At 38.0% G+C, this 25,121-nt stretch overlaps 1 protein-coding gene across 1 annotated transcript in view; it reads left to right on the top strand.

Annotated features, from left to right (window-relative positions):
• LOC128656139 (claudin-19) overlaps nt 1–25,121 on the top strand; it is a 251,298-nt gene that overhangs the window by 10,872 nt on the left and 215,305 nt on the right. The gene's annotated exons all lie outside the window — the stretch shown is intronic.

Here is a 25,121-nt window from a genome sequence, read left to right as displayed (position 1 = left end):
ATGTCTCTGAGTATTGCACACCTTGTGCTTTTGGGCACTCCAGTGATGTTGCAGCTCTGAAATATGGCCAAACTGGTGGCAAGTGGCATCTTGGCAGCTGCACGCTTGACTTTTCTCAGTTCATGGGCAGTTATTTTGCGCCTTGGTTTTTCCACACGCTTCTTGCGACCTGTTGACTATTTTGAATGAAACGCTTGATTGTTCGATGATCACGCTTCAGAAGCTTTGCAATTTTAAGAGTGCTGCATCCCTCTGCAAGATATCTCACTATTTTTGACTTTTCTGAGCCTGTCAAGTCCTTCTTTTGACCCATTTTGCCAAAGGAAAGGAAGTTGCCTAATAATTATGCACACCTGATATAGGGTGTTGATGTCATTAGACCACACCCCTTCTCATTACAGAGATGCACATCACCTAATATGCTTAATTGGTAGTAGGCTTTCGAGCCTATACAGCTTGGAGTAAGACAACATGCATAAAGAGGATGATGTGGTCAAAATACTCATATGCCTAATAATTCTGCACTCCCTGTATATAAACACACACACACACACACATATATATATACACATATATCTATATATATATATATATATATATATATATATATATATATATATATATATATATACACACATATAAATACATATGTACACATATATAAACACAAACACATATATAAACATATATACATATCCATTTTTAGACATGTATATGTATGTATCTCAGTGTTAAAGCTCTTTGCCTGCGTATTTTTTCGTAATACCTGAGACCTCATATCTTTGAGCCCTTATAGCTTAAGTGTGCAATATTTTTATTAGATGGTGTTATTATGAGTGTTAATGTACTTTGTAATGTATTTTTATGTGTTTTTGTGACACTTTTTTGTTTTGCGAAAGTTAACCAGAGCTCTGAGGTCGCACTAACCCGACGCGCGTTCACTTCATTTGCGCTCTAGCGATCGTGTTTACTTTTAAGTCAACTTTTAATACGAGTGAAAAACCCGACACTCGCAAATAGCTGGGATAAACACCTTATCACTCACGCATAACTATTAACGCGCCACTTGTAATCTGGCCCACAGTAAGTAAAGTGGGGTTATGGGCAGGGAAGAAAGTTTGAATACATTGAAGTTAAGACTAAAACCATTGTTTGGGTTTAGTTATACGGTAGGAGCTGCTTTATATTTAAAGAGACAGCAAAGTCAAAATTAAAATTTCATGATTCAGATACAGAATGTCATTTTAAACATCTTTCCAATGTACTTCTATTATCAAAATGGCTTTGTCAATCTAGTTAGGTTTATAGGAGCTCAGGAGCGTGCACGTGTTTTGCAACATTATTTTGAGCAAACACTGCTGCCATAGAGTGCCAAAGACATATGCGCGCTTCTGAGCCCCTATGAACCTACCAAGATTTACTATTCTACAAAGGATACCAAAAGAACTAAACAAATGTGATAACAGAAATAAATTGGGAAGTTTAAAATTACATGCTATGGGGCTGATTTATCAAGGGCCGAATGGCCCCTGATACCCCTGTTTATTAATATCGCTGCTCCTTAACTTGTCTGCCGCCTCTGAGGCTGCGGACATCAATCTGCCCAACCCTATACGATCGGGCTGATTGACACCCCCTGCAAGCGGCCGCAAATCTGCAGGGGGTGGCATTGCACAAGCAGTTCACTAGAACTGCTTGTGCAATGTTAAATGCAGACAGCGTATGCTGTCGGCATTCAGCGATGTCTGGCGGACATGATACGCTACAGCGTTTCATGTTCGCACAACAATGATAATTCGGCCCCTATATCTGAATCGTGAAAGATCAATTTTGACTGTACTGTCCCTTTCTTTATCAGGCACATTCACTGAATATACATATACAGCTTTTCCAGTTTCTTATGAGTTTCTATTAGGTGATAAGAGAGTTGTGGACAGGACATATTGAAGTGGCAATGGGGATATTTTAAAAAGGGATCTGTCCTGTGATCGGGATTGTTAGTGAATTATTAAAAAGGGCTGAAATCAGTGTGTGTAGGCAGTCCTGCCGAGAGGCGTTTTACTACACGTTTTCTGATACTTGCAGAATTATAAAAGCAGAATCGCCACCTATATTGAATGTGTAATGTTAATGATTCCTTAACACAGTATTGACTGGAAATACAATTTACATGTGTCAACAGAAACTCAATACCTTTTGTTACACCGGTAAAACTAGGACATTAATGATACACTTATAGGAGTTTGGGGATTGTTGGAATATTATACATGTATATACAATGTTTTATTTAGATATATTTTATTGTATAATGCTATATTATGTATTTTAATTATTGTCCTGATTTTAAAAAAATCATGTTATTTTTGCTTTTGGTGTGTTGTTTTTTTTAGGAAGATTTTCGTGATACTAATATTTCATAGAAGACAATAGTTGCCGCTTTCAAGTTTTACAAAAGTTGATTTTTCCCAAATATTCTATTTTTAGAGCTGATATTAGTTGTCACTGGTCTGAACGTGTTAAAATATTGTAACAGACTTGATATTAATATAGAACACATTTGTAACACTTTATTACTTTTAAATATATATATATATAATTCACAAAGGACTAGATTACAAGTGGTGCACTAATGTTTGCATGTGTGCTATATCGGGTGTTTGCTCACAAGTTAAAGATGGCTCATATTACAAGTTTAAAGTAAACGTGATCGCAAGAGCACAATCGCATTTTACGCTCATCAGATTAGCGTGACTAAAAAAAATTGCACCAAACATAAATTCATTTAAAATGAGAGTTACATTTATTTAAACACTATCTGCTAAAAATTATTCATATAAATATTTTTTTTTTTATTTTCAAACAGTTTTATTAAAAGCCAAATTTATACAAAGTACAAATGATGATTGTAAAAGTGTTGGCATTTTACATTTTGTCGTTGATTTTCTCAGTTTTTTCATTAATGGTGAAGAAAGAGAAAGGGAAAACGAAGGCAAAAACAGTTACAATTTATAAACAACAGTTTGTAACAACATGTATGGCTATAAGTTAGAGGGAACCTGACCGTTATAATGTGGGGGAAAAGTCAAAATATGAGATATTCGATTGGTGGGGAAAAGTCAACAACAAAATGGTTTACTTTCTATTTTCAGGAGCAGGGGAGTAGAGATGATAGGAACAGAGTAGGTTTTATGTTGAGGGTAGTGCAGGGTGAGGGAGTTTTGGGATTGATTCTTATGGTATGTCTCCCAAAGCGATTGCATTTGTGCGTAGATGTCGAGGTTTCTGATTTTCAGAACGTGAAATTCCTTTAAAGTTAGAGTGTGGTTGCTTTCCTGGAGCCATTGTGCTATTGAGGGGATTTTATCTGATTTCCAATTTCTTGCAATAAGAATTTTAAACTATTACTTAAGATATTAAACAGTTTTCTCTTAGGTGTGTTTTTGGGGACTTTATTGAAAAGCCATAGGCAAGGATCTAGTGGAATAGAGGTTTCTAGGATTCTGCTTGTTTCACATGAGATTTTGGCCCAAAAATCGGATACGTTAGGGCATTGCCACCATATGTGGGCCATGTGACCTTCAGGTGATCCACATCTCCAGCAGTTGGCCATATTGAGGTTATATATTTTTTTGCTTCACGCTGGTGTTAGATACCCCCTCTGAAGTATTTTGAGATTTAGTTCTAGATATCTACAGGAGACGGAGGATTTTTTAATGCTGGTATAGATATGTAGTAAATCTTTGTAGGAGATCTCTATTCCGAGTTCAGTGTTCCACCTATCTATATAATATGGGGTGTGTCCAGGGAGTGATTGTTATAGTATGGTGTATGTTAGGTAGAGGGCATGTCTGGTGGGGAAAGGTTTGGTACATAGGGATTCAAAGGGAGTTAAATATCTAATCATGTTCCTATTTTGGGGGTAAGTTGATATGTATGAATGACATTGCCTATAGAAGCGCCAGTTTTGAAAAGCAGGGTAACCCAATGTGACCAGATCAGGTGGTAGATTGTCGATCTATATCCAGGTGATGGATCTGGAGTGAGCTGTTGGTTGGGCCTAGGCTTTTTTTAGGGTGTGTGAGGCCTGGAGTGAATCCTAGGTTATGGGTCAAGGGTGTTAGTGGTGATTTTTTGGAAGAAACGTGTGGGTGGTCTACAAGGTTTTTGTCCCAAACATTGAATGTTTCTCTTATAATTTGTGTGGACTCCTTTAGAAGTTTATCTCTGTCTTTTGGAGACCAGCAAAGTGCACCTAAATTAGCGGACCGGAAGGAGACTGCACTGAGGCACGGAGGGAGACACAAGTAGTCACGTGTGCCTGTGATGAGAGCCGGTGTGAGACTGTGAGCTGAGCTGTGAGGAGGACACAACATCACCAGAGCAGCTGCTGGCACTGCCTTAAAGAAATATTTTGTTGGAGTCAGTGGGACCAGATGAGGACACCACGTGAAGAACCCGACACTGCCTCTGTGTCTTCAGAGAGACAGGGTGAGTAAGGACCGCACACGCAGGCAGAGAAACTGGAAACTTCACTTTGCTCTGCTAAGGCTGGGGGTGTGGTTAATAGGCTGGGCCCAACTTCCAGACTGCCTCAGTGAGGGAGCGGAGGCAGAGAGAAAAGAGCAAAGAGCCTTCTAAGTGGATACCGGTCCCTAAATGAACAAATGTCCCTGTACCACTGCTGGATAGGCAAGCGGCACTAGCCTAATAGATACTTGCCACTAAATATTTTAGCAATAATGAACAATGGACTTACTGTACTTAATGCACAGTTATCCACAAATGTCCATGATCTTCCACGTTCCACAATGTAAAACCAAATCTGACAGAATCAGACAGGAGCTGGACCGGAGGACAGCTAAGTTAGTCAGTGGCAGAGTATACATTCTGTACAGAGTCTCCCTAAAGCCCCTAGGGAAAAGGGGGGGGGTGTGGTTTGTCTCCTATAACCTACCCAATATAGACCTGAGTATTCGAGTAGGTAGTGCCTTATGCTTGTGTGTATCACGTTTATAAAGAAAAGAGGGACAGGAAAAGAGGGACATAATATGGCACACTTATGGGGAGATAAACATAATAATATATAATTTTGTGTGTGTAGCGATTTAAAACTTAACTTTATATTACTCATGTATAAAAGGAAGTGGAATAATCCACTACTAAAATTAAATAATGTAATAATGTAATAAAACTGTGTCATAATAACAAATGACACACAAACTCCTCTCTGGTCACAACACAGTGATCAAATCTGAGCCGTTTGCAAAACTTCCCTAGCTATTAACAATTAAATATCTATCATCTAGTTCCACAATAGTTGCATATCCTTAGGCTTTACACATGGTACTGTAAAACATATCAACCGTATGTGTAGAAGGAGTATCCCCTAGTGCAACCTGCACAATGATATGGCTCACAAAGAGTATCCTATAAGTGTTTATGTTAATATCATGTAAGGTTTGATTAGCATAGAGGTTTCTACAAGATACTCTAGCAAGTACATCACAAGTTATATCTAGCGTATCAAAAGCTGATATGCAAATAATAAAGCCATGTATACAGCTAAGATTAAATTTTTTCAGTAAATGCTAATAAGCCAACAAAGTAACTAAAATATAATTAAGTGCGGAGTCTATAGTGAAGATTGCCCTAAAGGCCAACAATTAAGCTAAAGGAAGCAGGCTGTCAGAGAGGAGCAGTGCGAACGCCTGATGCACATTTCGCAACTCCTTTTTCAGAGGCACCCGATCGACACACAAGTTATTTAAAAGGATCATCGGCCAATCCTGTGGTCGATTACATTCACCCATGTTCGCACCAAGCAATCTGCATAATTATATCAATAACGGTGTCAGGATGACAGATTATGGTCATCATTATATCAGCCAATAAGAGGAGGAGGGGCGGGGGGATGTGTGTCCCTCGGATCCAATAGATTCGCTTTGAATGTTTATACTCTGTCTTAACGAGAAATGTCAGAGGTAAAAAGCGATAGATGTCAGCTTAAGATGATATAGTAAATATCCAACATGGATGTGTGGTGGACTGATTCTATCAGTTAGTTGACGATCACACTTCAGAATAACATTATATGAATTGCATAGGTAGATGTAAAATGTGTTACAATTTGGGTCATTCCACACCGACGGAATAACATTTAGGGTATAAGGGAAGATATGGTCATTGAATCATACACTCCCTAGGTTATCAAGCACATCTTAAACAGATACATTTATTTTCCATATTAAGATTGTGTCACTGAGGATAGTGTGAGTTATTTTATGGTTCGTAGCACAGAATGGTCATTCCCTTATATCAAGTGGTAGTAGGAATGTTAATATATTGAGATTTATAGATTAATGTCCCTCCTTCTAGTTATTGACACAAGAATAGAGTCATCCTCCACTTCAGTCAGATATAGGTTTAGAAACATGTGCAACGGTTGCTATCTATTTTAGGACAAATCACACAATTCTTGTAATCTATTAACATGTGTAAACTGCACATATTAGATCTTATATTGAATGATGATAAATTAAGACACCTGTAAAAAATAAGAGAGTCAATGTATATGACATATGAGGGATTATATCCAAGGAGAAAGATCAAATCGAACAGTATACATCCCCTTATTTTATATATCCATTTACACTTTGAATTATACCTTATTTTTAATGTGTGGGGACCTACTCAATAAAGGAGACCTATTGACATATAGACACATGTTATCTGCCACTCCATTTATACTGTATATCCTCTATTGTTTTTAGTTACTGTAGAAATGTACTATACGTAATCATTTTATTCAGTCCTTGGGGGGGTCATACTCTGTAGCCAAAAAATCCATCTGGATTCTGCTTTCAATTAAATGTTCTCTATGTTGCCACTCCTAATACCTAGGGTTAATTTCTGTAGAATCCAGCATTTAAGATCTGGCTTGCTGTTATGATGGTCCAAAAAATGTTTTGCAACTGATGTCAGTTTTTAGCCCTTTTCCAGGTCTTTCTTGGCGTTTCTTATATTCCCCAAATGTTCACCTAATCTCTTCCTGAATTCTCTAGTGGACATTCCAATATACTTTTTATTACAACTAAATTCTAGGCAATAGATTATATTGTAGGTTCTACAGTTGAACAATCCATTGATTTTATTCTTTCCCTCAGAAAAAATGGGTACCTCCTTAACGTTGGTCATGTAAATACAGAATTTACAGGTGCCACATGGATACGTGCCTGTCAGACCATTTTTACTACGGTTTGTTTTCTTTACGAAGTGGGTCTTCACAATTTTATCTCTAATCGTTGGAGCTCTCTTCCAACTGATTGCTACTTTTTGGCCCACACTTTTCACCGGGTCTTCATCCATTCGCAATATATGAGTGTGTTTGTTTAGTATTGTACTGATTTCCTTGTGGGCTGTATTGTAAGTACCTATAAATCTAACCCTTGTGTCCTTGGTTTGCTTTTGTTTAGGGAATAATAAGTCATTCCTATCTGTATGGAGTGCCTTGTGGTAGGCTTTTTTGAGAATGCTGTTAAGGTAACCCCTACTTTTTAAACTAATTTTTAGTTCTTGTGATTCACTTTTAAAGAACTCGATATTTGAGCAGTTTTGGTATATCCTTAAGAATTCCCCACAAGGGATGTCTCTCTTAGTTGATGAGTGGTGTGCACTCTCAAAAGACAGTATAGAATTTGTAGCTGTTTCTTTTCTATGTAGGCTAGACTGAATTTGCTCAAATAGATCTCTGGAGATTGTTAGGTCCAGGAAGGTCACTTCTGTATGGCTAATCTCATATGTCAATCTGAGATTAAGATCATTACAGTTCAATTCGTTTATGAATTGTTTAAATAGTGATTCTTCGCCTTTTCATAATATGAAGATATCATCTATATATCTAAGCCATAGTAGAATGTTATCTGTATACTGTTCCATCAATTCTCCAAATACATATTCACGTTCCCACCAACCGAGATATATATTGGCATAAGTGGGAGCGCATGCTGTACCCATGGCTGTGCCGCGTACTTGGAGAAAGAATTTGTCATTGAACACAAAATAGTTTTGGCTTAGAATAAACTGTAATAATTTTAATATAAACTCATTTTTAGGCATATTCACTTATCTTCATTTCCAAAAAGTATCTCACAGCATGACACCCCCATTTGTGTTCTATGGATGTATAGAGTGATTCCACATCACATGTAGCAAACCAAGTGTCACACTCAAGAACCATGCCTTCAATTTTATTAAGAATATCCATAGTATCTCTAGTGTAGGAGAGTAGTGAAAGTACTGTGCCCCTTAATTTGAGATCAATGTATCTGGAAGCGTGTTCACATAGGCTCCCAAATTTGATAACTGTGTCGTGACCAGAGAGGCGTTTGTGTGTCATTTGTTATTATGACACGGTTTTATTCCATTTAATTTTAGTAGTGGATTATTCCACTTCCTTTTATACGTGAGTAATATAAAAGTTAAGTTTTAAATCACCACACACCACACAATTATATATTGTTATGTTTATCTCCCCATAAGTGTGCCATATAATGCCCCTCTTTTCCTGTCCCTCTTTTCTTTATAAACATGATACACACAAGCATAAGGCACTACCTACTTGAATACTCAGGTCTATATTGGGTAGGTTATAAGAGACAAACCACCCCCCTCCCCTTTTCCCTAGGAAGACTCTGTACATACTTATATTTAGACTATTCTGTAGTCATTTCCTGGGGGAATAATGTATTCCATTAATTTAATGGAAGATTTTCTCAATAGAGAGAAGGATCGCAAAGCTAACATAGACAAAACTTTTGCCAACCGATCAGCAGAGGGGTATAAACCAAATGAAATTGACAATTGGGAATCAGGCCTTAAAGCACTGGGTGAATTGCTTAGAAAGCACACTCGCTCAGTATGGAACAAAAGCGCGTATGATAAATACCTAGCTAAACATATCATTCCAAGGGGTCTGAGAGTTAGACTGTTCCCATCTTTTAGTTTCCACATTGAAAGTTGTAGAGAGAGATGGGAACAAGCTTTAATTACATGCTCTGAAGTACTTGTTGCCATACTGTCTGATTACGAGATGGAGATTGTGGAGGAGCTAGGGATAGAAATCTCTGAAATTACAACTAAACTGGCTAAATTTGAAACCCTAGATAATTTTAAAACCGCTTACAAAAATTTACGAGAAGAACTGGATACAAAGGAAAGAGATATTATTAAAACCAAATGTGGTAAGTTAAGTAAAGACATAAAAGACTTTGAGAAAGGCCGGATCTTTACATGGGACAAACAAAACCCAAGATGCAGAAGAAATTACCTACCCCCAAAAGGCGATAGAGATGATGTATCCACATCAGAGTACGAATCCTCAGCTACTGAGGATGTAGAAAAAGGTTCATCAAATAGCACATTATTAGTCCCAAATGCAAATTAAATATCAGCAATACTCTCTAGGACTGAGTAAAAAAACGAGGCAGGCACCAAACCAAAAACAAAAGAAAAAGGAGGGGAGGTAAAGTCGGAATGCAACCTAAGGAACAGGTCGAGGTGGGGGTATGGGAACGACAGAAACAAGAAAGATCGGTCAAAGAGACCGAGGTGGTGAAAACCATGAATTTACAGATTATCAGTTTATCTAACAAATAACTATCCCCAGATCACCTTAGTGTCTTGAAAAAAGGTCTCTCTTTTTCACCAACCAATAATATAGACTATTTTGAAATCATTAATGATGTACATCTTTTCACTACGAAAATTGCTTTAAATAAAATGTATGTGAAACATGAGGACACCAACTCTGATGCACAGGCAATTATGAACCTTGTATCCCTGTTAGAGGAGAACGAGAATATAAATGTTGATACTAATGAGCGACAAAAGAAATTAGTGAAAAAATCAACCTATATGCCCCAAGTATCTCAATTTCCAGAGATCGATACTTATCAGAAAGTAGTAAGCAGAGATATTCTCAAACTCAGAGACCGCAAAATTGAGAACATAAGTGAGCGAGAATCACAAGCACTAAGAGATATACAAAAGTTGGAAGATGTGATAGTCAAAGCATCTGATAAGGGAGGAAATGTAGTATTCTGGTCCACATAACTATATCTAATTGAAGCCAGGAAACAACTAGGGGATAAGAATTGTTATAAACCCCTATGGGGTAATCCCACACAAGACTACCTAGCGAGTTACAACACTCTAATTGAAGGAGCTAAAAAAGATGAACTACTGGATACTCAAGAGCATAAATTCCTCAGCATTACAAACCCGAAAGTAGCAACATTTTATTTACTACCAAAAGTGAATAAGAATCAGAAATTACCACCAGGTAGACCAATTGTATCTGGGATCGGGAGCCTATGCGAATAGGCTTCCAGATACATTGATCTCAGATTAAGGGACTCAGTACTTTCACTACCCCACTACACTAGAGATACTATGGATATTCTTAATAAAATTGAAAGCATGGTTCTTGAGTGTGACATTTGGTTTGCTACATGTGATGTGGAATCACTCTATACATCCATAGAAAACAAATGGGGATGTCATGCTGTGAGATACTTTTTGGAAATGGAGATAAGTGCGAATATGCCTAAAAATGAGTTTATGTTAAAATTATTACAGTTTATCCTAAGCCATAACTATTTTGTGTTCAATGACAAATTCTTTCTCCAAGTATGTGGCACAGCCATGGGTACAGCATGCGCTCCCACATATGCCAATATATATCTCGGTTGGTGGGAACGTGAATATGTATTTGGAGAAAAGATGGAACAGTATACAGATAACATTCTACTATGACTTAGATATATAGATGATATCTTCATACTATGGAAAGGCGAAGATTCACTATTTAAACAATTCATAAAAAATTAAACTTTAATGATCTTAATCTCAGATTGACATATGAGATTAGCCATACAGAAGTGACCTTCCTGTACCTAACAATCTCCAGAGATCTATTTGGGCAAGTTCAATCTAGCCTACATAGAAAAGAAACAGCTACAAATTCCATACTGTCTTTTGAGAGTGCATACCACTCATCAACTAAGAGAGCCATCCCTTATGGGGAATTCTTAAGGATACGCCAAAACTGCTCAAATATCGAGTTCTTTAAAAGTGAATCACAAGAACTAAAAATGAGGTTAAAAAGTAGGGGTTACCCTAACAGCATTCTCAAAAAAGCCTACCACAAGGCACTCCATACATATAGGAATGACTTATTATTTCCTAAACAAAAGCAATCCAAGGACACAAGGGTTAGATTTATAGGTACTTACAATACAGCCCACAAGGAAATCAGTACAATACTAAACAAACACGCTCATATATTGCGAATGGATGAAGACCTGGTGAAAAGTGTGGGCATCACACATCAGTTGCAAAACATTTTTTGGAGCAAGAGGTGATAGATTTGCGCTAGAAAAAGAGGGTATGGCTAGTGAGTTTAAATGGGATTTCCTCTAAAGATCCCAAAAAGGAGAGATAGCATGCAAGGAGAAAAACACACCAGCGCCACAATAGGCTGTTATACCCAAGAATCACAAAGTCAATATAAGAATAAAGAAAAGTATTTATTACTAGATCAATATAGGACAGGGAATACAATTATATAAATCCTCACTAAATCAAAACTGAAATAAGATCTAAAATAAGTGCAGGTTGGCCAACCTGGGAAACTAATATTAAATAGATATAATGTCTATAAGTGTAGAGCATATGTAAAATAGTATCTAAAATAGTGTCTAAAATACAGAATAAAACATAAACACTTTAGAAATGGATGGTGTTATGTAACACACAGCGATATACCGTATATAATATATGGCAAATAGAAACTTGCTGATTAAAAACTAGCTGGTAAATTAATTCTGACCACAAAACATTAAAAGACCTATTAGGAGTACTGACAGTAATAACCACTTCTGATCGTGGGTTAATGACCGATGAGAGTCTATAAGTCTGTAAAACTGTATTATCAGTGATTCAAGTAGTAGGATACTTCAGTCAATAAAGAACGGATTAAACCTTTCTGGTTTTTTTGTCCGTATACAGAGCAGCTGATTGGTACCTTATTATATTGTCAATCCAGTTTATGGCATTCAAGCGTATCTTCTCACGAATGCTGTGTCAGGATAGTGATTCCAATACCTCCAAAAAAAGCCGATCGTGAAGCCGGTTAGTTCCTCTTGGCGTTCTCCCGCTGTGCACCTACAGAGTGCGCGCCTTATCCTGAAGGGGCTCTGATAGGTTCAGGCTGTTTGTGGGGGAGTGTCCGCTCTCGATCAGGTATGGACACCGGCTCTACGGCTATAGTGGTGTGTGATGTCTAGGACTTCCAATGCGTCCAAAGCAGTCTCCTTGATTAGGAAAAGATAGCAGCGATGTTTAGGACTTCCAATGCGTCCAAAGCAGTCTCCTTTGTTAGGATAAGATAGCAGCAACGCGTTTAAACTGGATTGACAATATAATAAGGTACCAATCAGCTGCTCTGTATACGGACAAAAAAAACAGAAAGGTTTAATCCGTTCTTTATTGACTGAAGTATCCTACTACTTGAATCACTGATAATACAGTTTTACAGACTTATAGACTCTCATCGGTCATTAACCCACGATCAGAAGTGGTTATTACTGTCAGTACTCCTAATAGGTCTTTTAATGTTTTGTGGTCAGAATTAATTTACCAGCTAGTTTTTAATCAGCAAGTTTCTATTTGCCATATGTTTTATTTGCCATATATTATATACGGTATATCGCTGTGTGTTACATAACACCATCCATTTCTAAAGTGTTTATGTTTTATTCTGTATTTTAGACACTATTTTAGATACTATTTTAGATACTATTTTACATATGCTCTACACTTATAGACATTATATCTATTTAATATTAGTTTCCCAGGTTGGCCAACCTGCACTTATTTTAGATCTTATTTCAGTTTTGATTTAGTGAGGATTTATATAATTGTATTCCCTGTCCTATATTGATCTAGTAATAAATACTTTTCTTTATTCTTATATTGACTTTGTGATTCTTGGGTATAACAGCCTATTGTGGCGCTGGTGTGTTTTTCTCCTTGCATGCTAAAACATTTTTTGGACCATCATAACAGCAAACCAGAACTTAAATGCTGGATTCTACAGAAATTAACCCTAGGTATTAGGGGTGGCAACATAGAGAACATTTAATTGAAAGCAGAATCCAGATGGATTTTTTGGCTACAGAATATGACCCCCAAGAACTGAATGAAATGATTACGTATAGTGCTTTTCTACAGTAGAGGATACATAAATAGAGTGGCAGACAACATGTGTCTACTACCTATGTCAATAGGTCTCCTTTATTGAGTAGGTCCCCACACATCAAAAATAAGGTATAATTCAAAGTGTAAATGGATATATAAAATGAGGGGGTGTATACCGATCAATTTGATCTTTCTCCTTGGATATATAATCCCTCATATGTCATATACTTTGACTCTTTTATATTTTACAGGTGTCTTAATTTATCATCATTCAATATTAGATCTAATACGTGCAGTATACACATGTTACTAGATTACAAGAATTGTGTGATTTGCAGGGCCGCCACTAGAAATTTTGGGCCCCCTGACTCAACCATTGATCAGGGCCCCCCCCCCCTCCTTTGACATGTGCAATTTTTGACCAAGTGACTAAATGTATATGCACTTTATTCTTAATTGTCTATTTAAACTTGGAAATGTTGTAAAGGTAGTAACATACACACATAGACACACACATACACTGAAACACACACTCACACTCACACATAAGAATTCACATATAGACACTCTAGCAGACACTCAAAGAAACACACTCAGACACAGAAACCCAAACAGACACTTAGCACTTGTTTACATTGACCTGACAACTGACAAGTAATGAGGTAAACTACAGTTTTGTAAAAAAAAAAAGGAGATTTAGAAAACAAAATATGGAGTTCTGATTATCTTTTTGTAAAGGAAGAGAACAACTAAATTATGACAACAGCATGCAGTGGCTGAAAGGAAGGGCCCTGAACTGCCTAAACAATAATTTAAAGGTTAAATGGTGGATTGGTTACTTCCAGAAAGGTCTTGTTAGTCTCAAAGTCTGTAGAAAGATGTGAATAATTAGTAGTAAGGTCAAAATGTCCTAAAAAGGAACAGACAATGGACACACCCACACAAACTCAAACTTGCACATACACCCAAGGAAACACCGACAGAGACAGCCTCAGAAAACACACAAAGACATACACACACACACAGAGACACCCACAGAAAACACACAAAGACATACAGACACACACAGAGACAACCACATGAAAAACACAGAAAGACATACATATACACACCCTCACTAAGACATCCACAGAAAACACACAAAGACATACACACACCCTCACAGAGACACCCACAGAAAACACATACATACATACATACATACACACACACACTCACAGAGACACCCATAGAAAAAGCTCGAAGACATATGCACACACCCTCACAGACATCCACAGAAAATGCACAAAGACATACACACCCACCCTCACAGAGAGACCCACAGATAAAAAATACATACACATAAGACACACAATCCAAAGCACAAAGGCATAAACACATACACCCACATAAACACTCACAGGAGGAAACATTTATGCACCTTGCATCCCCTAAATCAACAGTGTGTGATATGCATGATAAAAAAAATTGCAGAAATTAAGAGATCACTTTTTAAAGAATCATATTTGTAAATGTGCAAACAAAAATAATTCTGTGAATTCAAAAATTGTACATTAATGATCTGGGTAGATGGCTAGATGAAGAAAAGGACCTTTAAAAGGTTGACATATCTGTCAGCTGTACTTACGGATTTTGAAAATGCTGTACTCTATATGGTCTTGGTGGGACCATAAGCTGTGGTACTCATACCATTAGATCTGGTTAAATGCAGGATTTAGGCTTGTTGGTATGTATTTCAAGTCTAAGTGAGCTGTAGTGTAAACTGAACAGTTTTAAGTTAACCTGTCTCATTTCAAACACTGAGCAATCTTAGTCTGAGAGTATAAAATTTTATGCAGATGTAAAAATCTTAGATAAAATGCCTCCTTGCATCTTGAAAGTCCTTGCATAAAGGGGCAGTAAACTGGAATGTAATATATATATAAAATGCATATCTGCCAAAAGGGCATCTACCATTTGTGTATTGAGGAGGAAACATTTCTGCATGGTTTTAAATATAGAATTTCTACAGCATTGTCAAATAATCATAAATACACTGCTGCTAAAAAAATGTGTTTTATGGACCCCTATCCCCACCATACAACTACTACCACACTGAAGTTACAATCCAAAATTGCACAAAGAAATAAAAAACATTTGCTAAGTAAGTCCTACCACCTCTGCAAATCAAAGTGATCTGCCGTCTGACTCAGGCACACACTGTACAAACAAAGTGCCAAGTCTGTCTCACACTGAGCATAGTGGTTAGTGCACACTAAGAAATCCTCTCAAATGCTAATACTTTAGTCCTTGTAATAACATGTCCCATGCTCAATTAGCACTCTGCTGTAGTACCCACTGGTAGCTGCCAAAATTTAAAAAAAAAAAAAATTTTTTTTTTTTTTAGTTCTTGCCTCATGGGGCCCCCCTGGCTCATTGGGCCCCTGACAGGGGTCACCCCTGTCACCCCCTGATGGCGGCCCTGGTGATTTGTCCTAAAATAGATAGCAACCGTTGCACATGTTTCTAAACCTATATCTGACTGAACTGGAGGATGACACTATTCTTGTGTCACTAACTAGAAGGAGGGACATTAATCTATAAATCTCAATATATTAACATTCCTACTACCACTTGATATAAGGGAATGACCATTCTGTGCTACGGACCATAATATAGCGCACACTACCCTCAGTGACACAATCCTAATATGGTAAAGAAACATATCCATTTAAGATGTGCTTGATAACCTGGGGAGTGTATGAGTCAATGACCATATCTTCCCCATACCCTAAATGTTATTCTGTTGGTGTGGAATGACCCAAATTGTAACACATTTTACATTCATATAACGTTATTCTGAAGTGTGGTCGTCAACTGATCAGAATCAGTACACCATACATCCACAGTGGATATTTACTATATCATCTTAAGCTGACATCTGTCGCTTTTTACCTCTGACATTTCTCGTTAAGACAGAGTATAAACATGCAAAGCGAATCTATTGGATCTGAGGGACACACACATCCCTGCCCCTCCTCCTCTTATTGGCTGATATAATGAGGACGACATGTTATAATGATGCCGATTGGTTGGTGCGAACATGGGTGAATGTAATCGACCACAGGATTGGCCGATGATCCTTTTAAATAGCTTGTGTGGGGGGGACTTCCGGGCAGCGGCCATGACAGGTCGTGAGATTTACAGCTGCTCCAGCTTTCCAGGCTTATCTGTGTGATATCACAGATAATTCCATACCTAGATTCCCAAGATTTCTGCAAGCTTAATCTTCCGGAGCTTACTGAGAGGTTGCGGCCTCTACTAAACCCCCCGTCTGAGCACCTACGGGCCTCAGTCGTTGCGCAGTGCCAAAAGTACGCTGCAAATGCCTAACGCAGATTCCTCCTATTTTAATTTACTCAACCCCCCTGTGGAGATGGGAGTCCTGATTCTGGCGGAGATCAAGGCCCTACTTGATTCTTACCTGCTCTCATTTGCTGAGACCCGGCAGGACACAACAGAGCTCCCCACGTGGGATGAACATGGTGACAGTGCAGAGGTGGATTGCAGGCGCGGCAGCACTACGGAGCCCCAGCGAGTATATCTTACACTAGGAAATGGAGATGCCTACATGGGGTCTGAATGCGGGGCCCAGAACAAGACAGGAGGGCCTTTGTAGTTTGCCTCTAGCGGCAATGGAGGAGAGAGAGTGCCGGTGGCCCGTCTCGGGGTCTCCTGCAGGAGAGCTCCTGAGGTGGAGAACGAAGCCTGCAGAGATGTAGCCACACTAACCACCACCTCAGGAAATACAAGGAACATTCCCCACCAATGGCATTCCACACTACTTACCTATCCATCGATCCATGTGAGCTCCATCGCTGTACACCGCACACATGTGAATTGGACTTACCAGCTGGAGGACGGTAGCACCCTTATAATGTCCTTATTGGCAACGGCACTATTCGATGCTCCCATTGAGTCAAATAACAAGGATTTGATCGCCGACCCACTTAATCTGCTGCCCTCGACACATGTTCCTACATCCCTCTCTAAAAGCTTGTCCTGGAATGGAGACCCTTTGTTTTATAGAGGTCTAAGGAAAATGCCACCATCTGAGGTACTCTACCCCTGCATCTTTATTCCATGGGACCCGGGGAAGTTCCCCCTCTGCGCTAACATCCACAAGCTACCTTTGGGTAAGGACTCCGGAGGCTAATTTTTAACAACAGAGAACCCTATACCTGAGCTTAATTGCATCACAAGTTTGTGGACTGTTCATAGACATTTAATGTTGATTACACCAGTTAGCTTGCAATTCCCCCATGCTCAGAATAAGAGCCTGATATATTATGTTTTTTTATGTTTATACTCTTTAGGCATGTTTTAAACCATAATACCCCTATGTGATATATAGGGGTTATAATCAAAAGATAGTATGTCATTGTGCTTGGATATTTATGCTAACCTGTCTCTTTAAAATAAGGATGCCATATTCTAGTTAAGCATTTGATTACCCCTTCCTATGTTTTCACGAAGTACTAGGGAGTTCATAGCCTAGCATTTTAGCATCTCCTTTTTCCATTTAGTTATGGTCTGAATTTTTACACTTGGCCTATTAATATCAGCATCTATTTTAACATGGGGGATCAAGTGGTTAGAAAATGGAGCGCCCTGTCAATTTTTTTTCTTTTTTTTTCTTCTTTTTTTTTAGTGCTTGTAACCCTTCCCCCCTTGTTCTACCAGTTAATATATCTCCACAGATTGGGCGACTTGAAAGGGCCATATCCTTTAACTAGGGGGTTACTCTATATCTCTAACATGTAACGGAGGAATTCTACATACTTAACAATAACAACAAAAAATAAAATAAATACATCATCTAGGACCCATGAGAGGTCTAATACTATTTGTTTCATAATTAAACAGCAAAAATGTGAGGTTTATCTTTAGTATCATCTGCATACCTGTGAAGCAACAGATTTGATTGTACATTGTGGCAATACGATTTTTATGTTTCTTCTTAATTTATGTATGTGATTTTTGTACTTCAATATGCTTGTTATTGCACATTCTTAACCTCAATAAAAATTGTTTAAAAAAAAAAAAAAATAGCTTGTGTGTCGGTCGGGTCGAGCGCCTCTGAAAAAGCAGTTGCGAAATGCGCGTCATGCATTCGCACTGCTCCTCTCTGACAGCCTGCTTCCTTTAGCTTAATTGTTGGCCTTTAGGGCAATCTTTACTATGGACTCCACACTTAATTATATTTTAGCTTACTTTGTTGGCTTATTAGCATTTACTGAACAAATTTCATCTTAGCTGTATACTTGGCTTTATTATTTGCATATCAGCTTTTGATACGCTAGATATAACTTGTGATGTACTTGCTAGAGTATCTTGTAGAAACCTCTATGCTTATCAAACCTTACATGATATTAACATAAACACTTATAGGATACTCTTTGTGAGCCATATCATTGTGCAGGTTGCACTAGGGGATACTCCTTCTACACATACGGTTGATACGTTTCACAGTACCATGGGTAAAGCCTAAGGATATGCAACTATTGCGGAGCTAGATGATAGATATTTAATTGTTAATAGGTAGGGAAGTTTGGCAAACTGCACAGATTTGATCACTGTGTTGCGACCAGAGAGGAGTTTGTGTGTCATTTGTTATTATGACACAGTTTTATTCCATTTAATTTTAGTAGTGGATTATTCCACTTCCTTTTATACATGAGTAATATAAAAGTTACGTTTTAAATCACTACACACCACACAATTATATATTGTTATGTTTATCTCCCCATACGTGTGCCATTATTTTGCCCCTCTTTTCCTGTCCCTTTTTTCTTTATAAAAGGGTATACATTCTCCCTGCCATGCTTGGTGATGTCCGATATCATTTGTTTGTTTTTTTATTGATTTTTTTATTATTATTACTTTTTGTATTTGTATTCTCTTTTGTGTTGTATGATGATTTTATTTACTACAGTAAACACTTCACAACTTATTATAAAATACAGAATATACTAATGACATATACCAGTATTACAATTAGTTTATACATGAGGATATGAAAGGAGTAACAAATGAAAAAGTAATATGGGGGATCTGCTTTTTTTAGTTGGCTGTAAAGTTAGACCTTATGATTAAGAGAGGGTTTGGGCATTTTAATTGTAACTGCACAAACAATCTCTGGTAATTACCTGTACAGAATTAGTGTGGTCATTTTATTGTGGAAATACCTCATTTACTTTGCAGTTTTAACTTCAGCCCTTTTTTCGCCATTCACTTCTTTACTGTCCAATGCATGATTTTTAGATTTGTGTTGGTTCAGTCATGCTATTTCTCATTGTGTCCCTGGCACTCCCAGATTTTCTATTCAAATCTATATATCAAATGTCCTTATAATGCAATCATACTATGAGGCCCATTTATCAAGCTCCGTATGGAGCGTGTGGGCCCGTGTTTCTGGCGAGTCTTCAGACTCGCCCGAAACAGCAGTTATGAAGCAGTGGTCTAAATACCGCTGTCCCATAACCCTGTCTGCCTGCTCTGAGCAGGTGGACAGGAATCACCACAATTCAACCTGATCGAGTACGATCGGGTTGATTGACACCTCCCTGTGGCCACAAGTCTGCAGGGGGCAGCGTTGCACCAACAGCTCTTGTGAGCTGCTTTTGCAATGCTGAATACGGAGAGCGTATTGCTCTCCGCATTCAGCGAGGTCCTTTGCATAAATGATAGTTAATAGGTGGACTATAAAAATTACATTAAAAACTCTGACATATAAAATAATTAATGTATTATTTTTTTTGTATTAGTTTTTTAAGATTTTAAAACTTTTATTGAAGAAATTATAAAGTGTACAACTTCAACCATATAGAAAAAACAATTTTTGATTTTGATTAAGAGTGATCGTTATAACAATAGTATATCTATACAATCATTTTTACTTGAGTCGGTAATTCATGATGGGTTAGTTCACAGGTTCCAAGCATATGTCAAAGAGAAATACCAAATTATTATTATTATTATTATTACTACCATGCCAATCAGAGAAACCCATCTTGACATCAATATTAGCATGAACAACAACACTAACAGTAGCATCTTTATTGAATTAAATTAAGTATCTTCTTAACTCGGTTCACCGTTTATTTGTTATTTTTGTGTATAAGGAATGTTGAGGAATGTTGAACACTGAGTGAGAGTATGTTGGAGAAGTGGTACTAAAAAAGGCGGTACTGGTCTGTAAGATACAAACCAAGGTATACTACCTTGAGCTGTTTAAGTATTCTTCCCATAGGAAGAGTATATTGTGGTATTCTTCTATTCTTCTAGTGTGTAAGTAGTGATATTTTTCCAGGTGAATGTAGTGTGTTACCTTGGTTTTCCATGTAATGGGTGCAAGTAAGTTAACCCTTTTCCAGTTTAATGGAATTAGTTTTTTTGCTGTGTTGATCATGACGGTAAGAAGTGTGTGTTTTAGTTTGCATGTGATTTTCGGGAATTTGTTAAAGAGGAATATCCAAGGTGTCATGGGAAGAGTCATGTTTATTGCTTTTTCAATCTCTGGCTTGAGAGAGAGCCAGAAAGATTGTACTATTGGGCAGGTTCACCATATGTGCTTAAAATTTGCTATTTCTGGGCAGCCCCTCCAGCACGTGGTGGGCGTGCAGGGGAATAAATGATGTAATCTGGCAGGTGTGTAATACCATCTGCTTAATTATTTGATATTCATCTCCATCATCGAGATGGATGAGGAAGCTTTAGTCATTTGTTTAAAAATTATATACCATTCAGATTTGTCAAGGGTGGTATCGAATTCCAATTCCCATTTAGTCACATATGTGGGAAGTGGGGAGTGAAATGTATTTAATAATAGTTTGTATGTTAGTAATAGTATTCCTTTGTGAGGGTGGGTATTGAAGCATAGTGTCTCAAAATTTGTCAGTTGTCTTCTCAACTGAGATTTGAAAGGGTGTTTGGACAGATAGTGAGTGAGTTGCGCATAGATGTACCAGTTTTGAAATTTCTCTCCTAATATGTTGCAGACAGTACGCTGAGGTTGTATTTCCCCATCTTAATATAGCAGATAGTGTGGATTTGAGTTTTGTATGGAGGTGGTGGAATGCATGTGGGGAGTAGGATTCAGAAGTGTCAAAAACGGGAAGTTTTTCCCTATTGGTGTCAGGGGTGAGTATGTATAGGAAAGTGAGGGGTAGTTCTTAATTAGTTTGTCCCACTGTTTAAAGGTTTCTTTTACTGACCTAGGAGTTGTACTTAGAAATTCACAGTGGGTTGCGTGAATCCAGCAATTGCCCCGCAAATGGTGGGTGACGGACAGTGTTTGCTCCAGAATCACCCCCTCTTTATTGGGTGCCTGTTTGCACCAGTCTACTACTCTAGTCAAGAAGGCCGCCTGCCTATAATTTAAGAGGCTAGGGACTCCTACACCACCAAGTTCTTTAGGTCGGTACAGAGTGTTGGTAGCGATGCGCGGTCGTTTATGTGACCAGATAAAGCAATTTATAAATTTTTGTAGGGAGAATATCAAGTGGTCTGGAAGGGGTACTGGGAGAGTTTGTAGGAAATATAGTATTTTAGGAAGAATGATAATTTTGACAGCGTTGATTTTTCCAAGTCATAAAAGTGGTTTTGAGTTCCAGGATTCCAGAGTGTCTTGAATTGTGTTTTTAAGAGTTGTGTAATTCAGAGAAAGTATATCTCCCATATATGGTGAGACATAAACTCCTAAGTTTTTGATGGCTTTGGGTTGTATTTGAAAGCTGAATTGTTGCTGAATATTTTTTAAAGCATCTGGTGTTTGGTGAATACCCAGTAATTCAGATTTTGTGACATTTATTTTAAAGTTAGAGTATGTTCCGTAAGTTTGTAAGTTATGTATCAATGAGGGGAGTGATTTCTCAGGTTTTGTAAGTGTCAGAAATATATCGTCTGCGTAGAGTGTGATCTTATAAGTGTTTGAGCCAATGTTAAATCCGTGAATATCAGCATTATTTCTAATTTTCGAGGCTAAGAGCTCCATCGCTATGACAAATAGTAAGGGTGAGAGAGGGCAGCCTTGTCTTGTTCCATTGGTTATTTGGAATGGGGCTGATGTGGAATCGTTCAATCTTATTTTGGCATGTGGGCTATTGTAAAGGGTGAATATTTTTTCGATGAGTTCTTGGGGGAAATCAAATCTTTGCATTGTGTGTTGTAAGAAAAGCCAGTCTAGCCTATCAAAGGCCTTCTCCGCGTCCATGGATAGGAACACGGAGGAGTCCTCTTGTTGAAGGGCATATTCCATGAGATCTAGAATTTTGGTGGTATTGTCCTAAGCCTCTCTCAAGAGTGTAAAACCCGTCTGATTAGTATGTATGATGGTAGGTAGAACTAAATTTAACCTGTAGGCTATGATTTTTGCAAAAAGCTGAATGTCTAGATTCAGGAGAGAGATCGGGCGGAAGTTTGCTGGAGTGTTTGGAGCTTTACCAGGTTTTGGCAATACCACTTCCAGCATCGAGGGTGGGAATAGATTATCTTTTGTTGCTTCATTAAACAGCACAGTAAGGTAAGGAATTAGGGTAGATGAACATGCCTGATAATATTTGGCTGTGAAGCCATCTGGGCCATCTGGCCCAATTTCAAAGTTTTAATGGCGGTGAAAATTTCACGTGGAGATAGATATTGGTTTATTAAGTTGTGTTTTCTGTTCATCAGTCAATTTTGGTAAAGTGCTGTTTTTGATATAGTCTGTCATATTAGAGAGGTAGTCCAGAGTCGAGCTATCTTTTTTGAGGTTATATAGTTATGTATAGTAATTATGAAATGATTGCAATATTTCTGGGGTGGTTTGCAAAGGTCTCTTCTGTGGACCTTTAAGTTCATAAATGTATGACTTGAACCTTTTTTTCTTTTACCAGCTCTGTTGTTTTCATAATAGAACATACTGTTTGTTTTCTAACGCATTGATTGATATTCAATATCTAGAAAATTATCTAATTGGTCACGGACTGTTTGTAGGTTTGCTAGAATGTTAATGTCAGAAGGGGATTTTTTCAGTGCGTGATCTAAACATGTGTATTCAGTAGTCATTTCTTGATATTTTTTACGGTTAGTTAGTGTGCGGAGTGCTTTGAGTTTGATTAATTCACCATGGAGTACACATTTATGTGCATCCCACAGCGTGTATTTGTTGTCAACTGAATTCGCGTTAAGGTTAAAATACTCTTCAATGATTTTTGTGAGTTTGATTATGGAATATGGGTGTTCTAGCAGGGCATCATCAAGTTTCCATTGGAATGGGGAAAAGGGGACGTTTGGCCATGCAAACCTTTTTTTCCCAAAGTATTTAGGTTCATTATGACTTTTGAAATGTGTTTCTTGTAGAAAAAGTATATCTACTTTACGTTTCACTAGGTCTGATAAGGCTTTAGATCGTTTTTGCGGTGAATTAAATCCCTTAAAATTTTGTGTCAAGAGGGTTAAATGCAGTGTGGTATTACTGTGTGATTGTGGCATGAATGTTGGGTAAGGGTGTAGTCTTTAACTGGTTAGTAAGGCATATGCTGGTGTAGTACTCAAGCGTGCAATGTTTAAAGGGAGGCGCAGGTGTACCTTCCAAGATTGTAACGTAATAAAAGCATAACATACATTAATATAACATTGTAAACAAAGATGTTGTAGTGAATAATTGAAATAAACAAAACAAACTTAACTGAAAAAACAAACTAATAGCTCTCCTCCTAATATATGCCATCTTTGAGAGCAAACGTGAGGGGAAAAAGTATAGCTAGCCCTGGGTGAATACATATATTGAATAAGCTCAGCTATCCCATACAGTGGCCTCTAGTTATCAAGCCGTCAACCTCAAATACGCTGGAATTCCGCAGCATATTTGTGGCGAGGCTGATTCGCCTTAGTTATCAAGCCCTGCTGCCCGGCAAAAGTAGAATTTTGTGACGTAAGGTTCGATCCGCCGAACTTAGTCCGACACAGATCGATTCTTACGTCACTCCAGATGTTCCGCACACAAGTTCGGCACAATCTTACTACTTTTGCTAGTTATCAAATGACTAGCAGGTACGCTCTGCCCTTTTCCGGCCAATAGAATGCAAGCTCAATCTGATTGACTGATTGGATCAGCCAATCAGATTGAACTTCAATCTGATTGGCTGATTCAATCAGATTGAAGTTCAATCTGATCAGCCAATCGGAATTTGAGGGACGCCATCTTGGATGACGTCACTTAAAGGAACCTTCATTCGTCGTCTAGTCGTCGGTGGAAGAAGATGGCTCCGCGTCGGCTCGTCTGACGATGGCTCCGCTCCGGATGGATGAAGATTGAAGATGCCACCTGGATGGTGACTTCAATCGGATGGAAGACTTCTTCAGCGCCCTTTGGATGATGACTTCAATCGGATGGAAGACTTCTTCAGCGCCCCTTGGATGATGACTTCGGCAGCTGCGGATGTTCTCTTCTGTTCCATCGGTGGTCGGCTGGCTGAAGATGGCTAAAGGTAGGAAGATCTTCAGGGGGGTAGTGTTAGGTTTATTTAAGGGGGGGGTTGGGTTAGAGTAGGGGTGTGTGGGTGGTGGGTTTTAATTTTGGGGGGGTTGTATTTTTATTTTACAGGCAAAAGAGCTGATTTCTTTGGGGCATGCCCCGCAAAAGGCCCTTTTAAGGGCTGGTAAGGTAATAGAGCTGTTAACTTTTTATTGTAGAATAGGGTAGGGCATTTTTTTTATTTTGGGGAGCTTTTTTTATTTTATTAAGGGGCTTAGATTAGGTGTAAGTAGTTTAAAATTGTTGTAATATTTTTGAAATGTTTGTAACTTATTTTTTTTTATTTTTTGTAACTTAGTTTTTTTTA

The sequence above is a fragment of the Bombina bombina genome, chromosome 4 (genome assembly GCF_027579735.1).
Source record: "Bombina bombina isolate aBomBom1 chromosome 4, aBomBom1.pri, whole genome shotgun sequence".
Lineage (NCBI taxonomy): Eukaryota > Metazoa > Chordata > Amphibia > Anura > Bombinatoridae > Bombina > Bombina bombina.
The sequence above is the reverse complement of the archived record's forward strand: the minus strand, read 5'-3'. Positions and strand labels throughout refer to the sequence as shown.